Genomic DNA, 12,292 nt, shown 5'->3' with positions numbered 1-12,292 from the left:
AAGATGTTCAGAAATCAGAAATACTCCTGTTGCTCTAGAGCAGAACATACTAAAAGTGTAAATTTTCATATTTTTTAGCTCAGATTGACTAAGTCCCTTTGTCTTCACACAATGAATATTTATATGTCATCATTTTTCATTTTCATGCATTAGTTGTTTAAAATTAGTTCACTATGAGGCTATCAATTAAGAAAATACATAGTATAAACATTATCGTGGTTTTAGTTGTTTTTTTTTCTAGAAATCCTTTAAGCTAGTTTATTTTTAAGATGATAAATTCCATTACAGTGATTACTCTTCTAAAACAAATTTGGTCTATTTTGTTAAGTAGACTAATGTCTTCCAAACATTGATCATTGTAAAAACTACTAAAAGCTTTATTAATCATGTGTTAAATTTGTTAAGAAATTTTAAGAGCTTATGTACCCTACATAGTCACTATTTCATGTGATATTTCAAAAAATGTGAAATTGGTTTGATAGGTAATATTTTCTCCATTTTATGTGTGAAAAAAAAATGAGTGGTTCAATGAGTTGCCTGAGACTACCCATTGAGAATGTCAATAATAGAACTGGAAGAGTTGGTCACCCAACCTGTAGACGAGAACCCTCTGTGCTTCTGAATACAGTAGCCAATCCCTTATCTGCAAGGATATATTCTAAGACCACCAGTAGATGCCTGAAACCTTGGATAGTAGTGAACTTTATGCATACTATGATTTTTCCTATACAAATACACCTAAGATAGTTTAATCCATAAATTAAGAATAGTACTCTTGTGATGTGGGGTCATTATTAAGTACACTAAAGGTTACTTAAACACAAGTGCTGTGATACCATGATAGCAGACCTGATCATCTAGGTGGCTATTACATGACTAATGGGCAGGCAGCCTCAGCCAAAAAGAAAATATATTGGTTTATGTAACAAGGAAGATCAAGGAAAATTCTGGCTTTAGAAATGTCTAGATTGTGCAGCTTGAATGTTACTATGACCTTTTTCTCTGGTTTTTGGCTTTGCTCTCTTCCTCCATGTTGGCACCATTTTAAGGTAAATTCTTCCCGTGTGTTGGCGAAAATGACTATGAACAATTCTAGACTTCATTGTACTTTCAGGTAGTGAGTCTTAAGACAGTATCCCTCAAGTGTTTAAACAAAAACCTGAGGAGGATTCTGACTGGCCTGACCTAGGTCACGTGCCCATCCATAAGTCCCAGATCTGTGGCAAGGCAGCATCCACATAACATCATCTCTATGATAGTGGATGTAGGGTTATGCCACTGACATCTCTACCAGTAGGGAGAGCCTATTGGGATAATAAAAATAAGAAATTCGTGTTAAGCCATCTATAAAAATTTTTGCAAATATTTGAAGTGTTGGGCAATACATAGTATTCCATTCAAAGTGATTGGCATAATTTTAGAAAAGTAAAATTCTATGAAATTTTGGAACTTTTTAATGTAGAGAGTGCATACTGATTGCCTAATAAGGCTAATCTAACTTGCCAACCTGTTCTATCTATCCTATTGATCTGTAGTGTTTTCTGTTTGTTTGTTTTCTTTTGTTTTTGTTTTTTGATGGAGTTTTGCTCTTTTTGCCCAGGCTGGAGTGCAATGGCACCATCTCAGTTCACTGTAACCTCCGCCTCCCGGGTTCAAGTGACTCTCCTTCCTTAGCCTCCCAAGCAGCTGGGATTACAGGCACGCACCACTATGCCTGGCTAATTTTGTAGTTTTAGTAGAGATGAGGGTTTCACCATGTTGGCCAGGTTAGTCTCGAACTTCTGACCTCAGGTGATCTGCCCACCTTGGCCTTTCAAAGTGCTTGGATTACAGGTGTGAGCCACTGCACCCGGCCTATCATTTTTTTTAATTGAACTACTTTTTATCTTCTCTTTTAAAAAAAATCAATTCTGATAATACTAAAACTACATTCCTGCATAGAAACTATCAGCCATCTCTTTTATGTGGAGCAGCAGCAGCTATTCCCTTCAATGGTTCATTTGCTCTCTCTTTAGCCACAAGCACCATCACTCCCTATTGTCTCTAATGCTGAGGCTGATTTCACTTGCTCCTTGCACTTGTTTCTCCTAGAATGGAGAATTGTTTCTGTATACTCATATCTCTACTGGATGCAGAAAAAAGAAGCTTGATTCAGGCACAGTGGAAAAGGGCATCTTTCTTGGATGAAATAAAGAATTTTCCTCCATGTGTAATATGCAAATAAAAGATGACTGTACTGAAAGAACCACAGTTTAAGAGTCCAGTATGAGCTAAACCATAATAATATGTCTAGGATATGGAGAAAATGAGGGAATGAAGAACTTAGACTGAAAAAAGGACTGAAATTTCAGCAAGCAATTGTTTTTAACTATGAATGAAATATCTGATGCTAATATAAATTAGGTTATATGTTAAGTGAAAAAAATCCCCAGATATCAAAAGCTTTTACACATAGCAAGTTTATGAAAGAGCATCATAGAATACAGCAGAAATCGTGTGTCTTACACTGAGATAAGCATTTGTAAATTTCAGTCTTACTGGAAATACTGTTGACAAGTACATTGAAGTTATGTCTGAACACTTACAGACAAGTCATATGAAAACAATTAAATTGGTTGCAGCATTTCCATGGCAGATGATGAAAGCACAGATATAAATAATATCACCTAGTCAGCAATATGTAATTGGTGACATTGACCAGAATTTTTATGTGTCAGAAGGTGAGAGACCCTAACCTGAACTCAGCAAATGACTTATCTCTGTTGCTAGAAACATTTTGCAAAATGCAACATAAATTGGTCAAAACCGGTCACTGTAACTCAACTCCTGCAATGAACAGTGTTAATGTGAAAACCTAAATTCAAGAAGGCTCCATTATCCAAGAGACATAGAATTTAGGTCTCCTAATTATGTCATTTTCCAGGAAGTACCTTGTTCCAAAGAATTTAAAAGGTAATATACTATGAATGTGTAGTAATTGACAATGTGAACAGAATAAAATCCCATGGCTGAAATCCAGATACTCCAGAACTTCTTCTTACAAATTACACATATGGTTGCCTGTTATAGTACATGAACTTCTGTGGCTGAATGCTGTGAGATGTTTCTGGGCACTTTTATATCATTCAAGAGAAAATCCCTAAGCTGTCCCTAACAATGAAAAGTGGATCAAAGTATTTGATTTTTTACGGATGTTAGAACCTATGCACTTTGAATGTTTCCCTGCGAAGACATTCACAAACAGCTAATGCCTTTTGATACGGTTTGGCTGTGTCCCCACCCAAATCTCATCTTGAATTGTAAGCCCCATAGTCCCCATGTGTCATGCGAGGGACCCAGTGGGAGGCAATTGGATCATGAGGGCAGTTCCCCCTTACTGTTCTCATGATAGTGACTGAGTTCTCAGGAGATCTGACAGTTTTACAAGCATCTGCCTTTTCCACTGCTGGCACTCATTCTCTCTCCTGCTGCCCTGTGAAGAGGTGCCTTTTACCATGATCGTAAGTTTCCTGAGGCTTCCCAGCCATTTGGAACTGTGAGTCAATTAAACCTCTTTTCTTTATAAATTACCTAGTCTCGGGTGAGAGCAGACTAATACACCTTTAGAGAAACGAATTTGACAAGAAATAACTTGGCCCGCTAGCCTATACTACAATCATTTTCCTGAAATGAAAGTCATAGCCTGAACTACATTACCAAACCTGTAGACATTAAAACAAAATTCCAAAAGGTTTCTCTGACTTTCAGCTTTGCGAAAATACATTAACGTTGCTTAAGTTTACCTTTCTACTTTGTTATTGATACTATGAACAAACGGGCTACAAACTGAACTTTTTAAACTGCAAAGCAATGAATAACTAAAAACTAAATACATTGATGTTGGAATGCCAGAGCTGAACATGTATCTCTAGATAATGATGATTGTACAAAGAGTCTATACATGTTAAATAGCATCAATGTTAGTCTACTCTGTTTTTGCACATGAAACTAGGCCAATCAAATTATTCTTCCAAGCTGAGTAATTTGTGGTTTAGGTTTCATGGCCTGACCTTGATGTCTAATGATAGATTACAATAACAAGGAGTAACAAATTGTGAAAGAAAACTTCAATAATGAAATACTTCTATTTTTTCAATATTGTTTTTACTTTAAAATTTTCAATATCTCTGTCATATATGTTTGTTTGTGCTATGTTACATGCTTGTATCATTATTCAAAAAACATACAGTATTTTAAAAAATTTCAATAGCTTTTGGGGTATAAGTGGTTTTGAGTTGCATGAATTATATAATGGTGCATTCGGAGATTTTAGTGTACCTGTCACCTGGGTTGTGTATATTGTACCCAATATCTAGTACTTTTATCCCACACTCCCTTCCTACCCTCCCACTTCTGAGTCTCCAAAGGCCATTATATCACTCTGTATGTCTTCACATATTCATAGCTTAGCTGCCATTTATAAATGAGAACATACAGATCACAAAGTAATTTTGGTTGTTTTCTGGCACTTGACTAGACTGACATCTAATCTGCCCCACTCATTTCCATGACTGGCTGGCTTCTGCAGGCATTTGAATGAATGACCTCTGCCTTGACCTAAGCCTTTATATGGTGCTCTGTCATCCTTTGATGAAGGACTATATTAAAGAGAATAATCTATATGATTTTTATAAATAGAGAGTCCAAAGAGCAAGAATTTGTCAGAGTGTCTCCAGCACTGTCTAGAGGAAAAATGTACCCAGACCAAGGGCCTCAAGGATATTGTTACTGTGGAGAGAGATGCATTGTCTTTTCCTAGACTGATAGCAGTGACCATAAATATCATTCAACTAGCTGTCCTTGATCAGATGAGACACTCACCAAGCAACAGGAACATTAGTGAACTGGCCTTAGGAAAGACCATAATTACCGGGCACCAGAGTATCTTGTCTCTTCAGAAGTGAATTTTTTCCTTACACATTGTTACGTTTTCTTTCTGTCTTATGTAGCAGCTTCTTATCAGTTTGGGTAACTAAATCAGTTGCTGGAGCCTTATCACTCTTGGGCATCCTAACAAAGTATCTTGACCTCTAAAGAATGGACCCAATCTTGCTATTTGTTTATATTTATAACTCGGTGTTCTAAAGACAGTTAGACCATACCCACTACTGTTCAACTGAAATGATGTATGAGTATTTGGGAATAATAGTGAGAGGCTCCCTTACTACAATAATTTAGAAATAAAATTACTATTACTTTTACTTTGGAAGTAAAAAAATATTTTTTATGTGAACAAAATAAGTTAACTTAAGCAATGGTGATTACATTTGGATAAATTTTGGGACTCTTCAAAGTGCTCATCAAAGTTGCTAGTAGGTAATTCAAGGAAAAGATAGTTTCTACTAACGAATTTTTTTCTTTTGTTTTAATCAAATCCAGTGGCATTCCATCTTGAAAAATTTAGCCAGTAGGCTAGCTGAATATTTAACAGGCATCTACATGAGAGTAGATTAGGCCAAGCCTAGAGTGCTCATGCTTTCAGCCTCGGCCTGTGGCTGCTAGGGCTTTGCTAGATAATGCAAAGACAAAGTAGTTAATGGCCCTGATAGACTTTTTCACAATAAATTAATTAATGTGGGTTTACATTCTTCTGAGAGGTGAATAGGCATTCGCTGACACGCACCCATTAATATAAGTTATGAGACAAAGTATTTTAATTATATACCATGCCACATAAGGCTTTATAACTTGTACCAAGTCCGTCAATATTGAAGTCAATAAAAGTTGAGTGACTGTGAAATAAGATTCTGAAAAATTAATCTTAAGGCTAAAACAGTGTGAAGAGTGAATAGAAATTATAGATGTATGTAAGTTTATTATATCCATCTAATAATTAAAATTTCCTTTAAAAAAGTCCGTCATGATTATATTGAAAAAAATGTTTGTGTCTGCCTTTTAGAAATAATTTTAAATATACTCTATTGGCTTTTTCTAACTGATTGAATCCACAGACATGTTTTAAGCAAATTAACTAAGAGTGTTTGTTCTAAGAACTACCGTTGGGAAATGATAGTATATAATAGAGATACATTTCTGCAAGAAAAAACAAACATTAAACTGAGATGTTAATGAACGAGAAAATCCGACAGTCTTTTTAAAAAATCTTTACTGTAGTGGTAGTCTTAATAAAACCACAAAGCATTTGTTGGAAAGAATTGAATCTTGAAGGTCATGTAGTTTAGCTTTCTACCTGATGAATAAATCTCTCTTACATCATCCCAAATAGTCATACAGCCTCTCCTTGAACATTGCCTATGACATTGGATTTATTACCTTTCTACTTGGTTCGTAAATTTTACCTTCTATCTGGCTTTAGAGTTCTTTATTTATTAATATGTGCCATACAACTTCTACTAGACTGTAGTCTCCCTGAGGGAGGAATCTATATTTAAATCCCTAAAGCCCTGTTTAAAACCAGTGATGTCCCTATGATCATATTACTGAAATAATAAGTTCTAGTTTGGGAACATTCTTGCTATTAGAAGATTTCTTTTTAAATTGAGCCCTTTATCTTCTGTCAGCGGGTCTAATTCCATTCTTAGGAGTCTCTCAGCCCAAGGGTGGGACTTCCTCCTTTAAGGTGAAGCTTACAATCTTTGGCTCCTTGGTATTGCTTTCATTATCCCTTTCACAATGTGGGAAGGAGCTGATCTGCTTCCATCGTTTCAAAATAACTGGTGTTCATGACATGGCAAGGTCTTAGGTTTTACTGAACATAAATCATCCCTTTACTCAGCAAGACACACTGATTCTTTAGTTAATTTAGTTGCAATTCAAGTCAGTCTCTATTCCTAAAATTGCCTGAGGATATCCTACTCCAAGAGAGGAGCTTCTTTCTGGGTGGTTCCAAGAGTTGCCACCTGACTATGATGAGCACTGAGACAGCACAGGTCGCCGGAAATAATCCCACTTTCGGGTAGTTTTATGGTTATGGCATCAGCCTCACTGTGAGGTAGGAAGCCAAAATGGCCAATTTCTTTTTCTCAGAAAAGCTTACTCAAATATCTATGAAAGATATCGTTAAAATTTAAAGCATAGACTGTTTTACAACCACGAAAGACTATATACCACTAATTTCCACTTCCTCACTTTGTAGACAAGGGAGTCAAAACTCAGAGTGTTTGTTCTAAGCCAGGCATGGTGGCATGCGCCTGTAGTCTCAGCTACTCAGGAGGCTGAGGTGGGAGGACCTGTGAACAACATCTGTGACGCCTCACTGGGAAGAGAGAAGCCTGGGCCAGCAATGATATTTCAGGCAAAAGTGGAAGTTCTGAGTGTGGATGTTGACAGTGAGTCTGACAGGAGAGAATGAATGAGGGAGACACCATTGAGGGAGGATCAACAAGGCCTGGCTCGACTCATAGAACAAGGGCGGCGGGGACCTTAAGGGTGTCAACAATGATGCAAATGTTTCCAGTTCGTGACTCAAATAATAGCAGTTCTAATAATAGGAACAGAAAGGCATGAAGAAGAAGAGCTCTTTGGAGTTCAGGAGTTCAGGTCCAGACTAGGCAACATAGTGAGACTCTGTCTGTTAAAGATAAACTTTAAAAAATAGTGTATTGTCCTAGATCATGGGAGTACTGGAAGTATCAGAAATGGAGCCCAAGACCCTTTATTTCTCTTTATCTCTATCTCCAAAGGACTCTTTTCTCACGCCACTGTTCTCAGGTGTCAAATTGGATTGTGTTTTCTATGTCATGTCCTGTCATGTAAAATTTAAATATAAAAATCTGCCAGAGGGAAATAAGTGCTTTTAAAGGTATTTTGTGATTTATCACGTAAAGAGCTTAAGGATATGTATTAAATAAACCTGCAATAACATGTCATTCTATTTCAGCCCTCTCTCGTGAAAAGAGAAAACCTAGTTGTCTTCAAATTACCCTGTGTTAGTCCATTCCCACACTGCTATAAAGAACTACCCGAGACTGGGTAATTAATGAAGAAACTAGGTTTAATTGACTCACAGTTCCACAGGCTGTACAGGAAGCATGACTGGGGAGGCCTCAGGAAACTTAAAATCATGTCAGGAGGACGACGTGGAAACAAGCACATACATATTCACATGCAACAAGAGAGAGAAAGCAAAGGCGGAAGTGCTACATACTTTAAACAGCTAGATCTCGTGAGAACTCACTCACTATCAGAGCAAGCAAGGGGGAAATCTGCCCCCATGATCCAATCACCTCCCACCAGGTCCCTCCTCCAACACTGAGGATCGTAATTCAACATGAGATTTGAATGGGGACACACAGCTAAAGCATATCATACCCTCAAGTCTTTTCTTCAGAAAATTTAAATTCTTTTAAATTGAACTGGCCATTTTGGAAATACAGAAGCATAAATAAATACTACTGAACTAGCTGATGAGATAATCCAATATTTGACCTGATTGAAGGTAAATATTTGTCGGTTCCAACATTAAATACTTGGCATTATTTGTTATGGGAATATTTATTTGTTATATTGGGATATAATAAATTTTAATATATGTTATATACTAAACACATAATATATACTTAATATAATTAAATATGTAATGCAATATGTATATTATACTACATTATAATATATTATAATTGAATATAATATATAATGCAATGTATATTATGTATTTATTATATATTAATATTTTAATATATCAGAGAGAACAATATATAATAATCCTTGGAGTTCAGAAAAAGGGAAACCAGGACTGAAGTTAATTTTTTAAAAGGTACCTAGATACACTAGAAACATGAAGAATGAAATAAATAAACTCATAGGATGACTTCTTCCTTTCCCATGAATCGTTAAGGGTTGTAACTATAGAAATTTGGACTCACAGACAAGTACTTTTATATTTTGAAATGTTTCACCAAATCAGTATGTTTATTTATTAATATTTATTAGGTTTCTTTCTTTTTCTCTCTCCCACTCATTTATTTGTTACAGTATTTGTTCAAAAAGTACAAAATGTCCATGTGACAGGCCCCTTACCTGGTACTAAGTAGTATAAACCTGACTATGAAGCATTGATTTCCTTAATCTCAAGGAGGCAAATCCTCCTTGGAACAGTCCATCATGTGACTGATTATCTTGCCATAGGGTCAGAGTGAGACATATGTCTTAAGTGTGGGTGAGCCAAGAGTAAGTGATAATTTCCAATTTAGGAGTTGGGGATGATGATTTGACAGAGTAGGTAATAAATGAACGCAAGCTTCATTTGTACTACCGGTACTGGTCTGTAGCCTGTTAGGACCTGGGCTGCATAGCAGGAGATGGGCAGCAGGGGAGCGAGCAAAGCTTCATCTTTATCTACAGATGCTCCCCATCGCTTGCATTACTGTCCGATCTCCACCTCCTGTCAGATCACCGGCCACATTAGGTTCTCACAGGAGCACAAACCCTACTGTGAACTGCGCATGTGAGGGATCTAGGTTGCCTATCCTATGAGAATCTAATGCCAGATGATCTGTCACTGTTTCCCGTCACCCCTAGATGGGACCCTCTAGTTGCAAGAAAACAAGCTCAGGGCTCCCACTGATTCTAAATTAATGCAAGTTGTAGAATTATTTCATTATGCCCAGGCGCAGGGGTCATGCCTGTAATCCCAGCACTTTGGGAGGCCAATACGGGTGGATCATGAGGTCAGGAGATCGAGACCCTCCTGGCTAACACGGTGAAACCCCGTCTCTACACAGTGAGACTCCGTCTCAAAAATAAATAAATAAATAATTTCATTATATATGACAATGTAATAATAATAGAAATAAAGTACACAATAAATGTAATGTGCTTGAATCATCCCAAAGTCATCCTCCCACCCCATCCTTTGGAAAAACTGCCTTCCATAAAACTGATCCCTGGTGCCAAAATGGTTGGGGACTGCTGTTCTACATGGTTCAGCTTGAAGGGTGCTTGAAGTGGGGAAGTGGTAAAAGAAGCACATGGGGGCAGTTTCCTAAAGGCCATGCAGGAATGCTAAGGAGTTTAGATTTTATCTCCTAGAAAAATGATCAGATCTGTGTTTTAGGAGAAAACCTGTACTAACAAGCATACAAATGTATACTCTTGGCTTTCAAGCTTACAATTTAATAAAGGGGATTAAAAAAATAAGTAACATAACATTGTTTAAGTTATAAAACATTAAAAATAAACAAAATGCAGTGAGTGTTCAGAAACTAGAGAAATCTTATCAGACTGAGGATGATCAGAAAAAATATTTAAGAAAGAGATTGTTCACATTTGAACTGGGGCTTGAAATTTATGAGGGGTGTGTAGATATATAGAGAAAGGTGTGGAAAGACCATCAAAGTAGAAGAAACAGCATGCCCAACGCTCAGCAGGTGGACAGAAGCAACATGGGTGAAGGGCATGGACTTTACAGCTCAGATGGTAGACCAAGCAGAAGACAAGCAGTCCTTGATCTAAGTTAAGTACTTGGAGCTTTATTCAATAGAGACATTTGAGGAGAGTGTGATCAGAGATACGATTCCAGATGGTTTACCTGGGAACGATGTCTGTGATGCCTCATGAGGAAGAGAGAAGCCTGGGCCAGCAACGATGTTTCAGGCAAAAGAGGAAGTTCTGAGTGTGGATGCTGACAGTGAGCCTGACAGGAGGGAATGAATGAAGGAGACACCATTGAGGGAGGATCAACAGGGCCTGGCTCAACTCATGGAATGAGGGCGGCAGGGACCTTAAGGGTGTCAAAGATGATGTGAATGTTTCCAGCTTGTGACTCAAATAATAGCAGTTCTAATAACAGGAACAGGGAAGGCATGAAGAAAAGCTCTTTGGAGAGAAAAGCGTTTCTTAAGATTTGGATATGATGACTTTATGCTTTGGATAAAGTATCTGAAAGGCCCGGAAGATATTGGCAATGCTGGGCTGGGAGCTTTGGAAAGAGTATGGATTTTGTGATGAACTTTTAAAAGCTATTGTTAACTCCTCTATGTGACATTTTTCAGGCAGAACTACAATGATTGCAGCAAGCATTTATGGATTCACTAGTATCTGATCCTCGTTAAGTACAATTTTTAAAGTATGGGTCTTCATCTCCCAGAATGATAATCTCTCTAGGGTAAGAATTTCCTTGGATGATATGAGATCAATGAAATCTAATGCTATTTTTTTCTTTCAACAAGTATTGACCAAGAGCCTGCTACGATAGACCTATTGCTATGTGCTGGTGCTGGTGGCCCAGAGATGAACAAAACCCAGTTTGTCTCAGAGTAGTTTGATCTGGGGGAGGAGAGTAAAACGTAAATACCTAATGATTCTATAATATCCTAAGTGTTATAAGAGATTCATTACAAATTGCTGTAAAAACACAGAAAAAGGGCATGTTTTTAAAAAATATCCTATGTTATCATTGTAGGTCTTTGTACTTTTTAATTTAAAAATGCTTATTAAGTACCTACTAAGTCCCAGACATTGTGCTTGTCACTTGGGATGCAGATATAAATAACATGTAGTCTTCTGAGAGCTCCTACTCGTGAATGTATTAAATGTTATTCATACTTATCTTACAGGTATGGCTGAAAACATTGATTCTTGAAGTGTTGCTTGGAAAAAAAAAAAAAAACCAGTTGTAACTAGTGAAGCTTTTAGAGCGTGATTTTTCCATGGTATGGGCATCCACAGCGTGCCCAGCACACTGCTTGGTGCTGTTGAATAGTTAATTCTCTAATTACTGCAGGTCCACATGCCAGCGTGGACTGGCTGCCATGAATACCAGGAAATGTTTCAACTAAATAAAGCATCCAGGACTTGGAGGTACTCTTGTTCATAATCTTTTATTTGTCTAATTCTTGCATAATGTAACAAAGTTTGTATGAAAAGGCTGTGCCTCATAAATCTTTGAAACTTTAATATCATTACAGTGAGAAAGAAAGAGTTAGGAAAAACTAAGAAATAATGTTAGCTATTTTCTATGAGCATTTAAAAATTGAGAAACTGACTAAGAATATCTGTAGATTGAATTGCTCATCACTTTAAGTTAACATAGTAGCCAAAATGGCAAGTTTCTATTACATTAAAGTATATCATGAAGCCTATGTGCAATCATGTAAGGGTGGATTTAGCTGTATGTGAACATCAATTTGCCCATATATCCATTAACAGAGTTGAACAATGATGGTGCCAAAAATTAACAAGTAATATAGTACTTACTATGTACCAGGTGCTATTCAGACAATAAATAATTCAATCATCTTATTTAGCATATGAGCTAGGAACCATGATCATTCCCATTTTACAGGTAAGGAAA

The sequence above is a fragment of the Colobus angolensis genome, unplaced genomic scaffold (assembly GCF_000951035.1).
Source record: "Colobus angolensis palliatus isolate OR3802 unplaced genomic scaffold, Cang.pa_1.0 Scaffold75, whole genome shotgun sequence".
Taxonomy (NCBI): domain Eukaryota; kingdom Metazoa; phylum Chordata; class Mammalia; order Primates; family Cercopithecidae; genus Colobus; species Colobus angolensis.
This window is presented reverse-complemented; position numbering follows the sequence as displayed.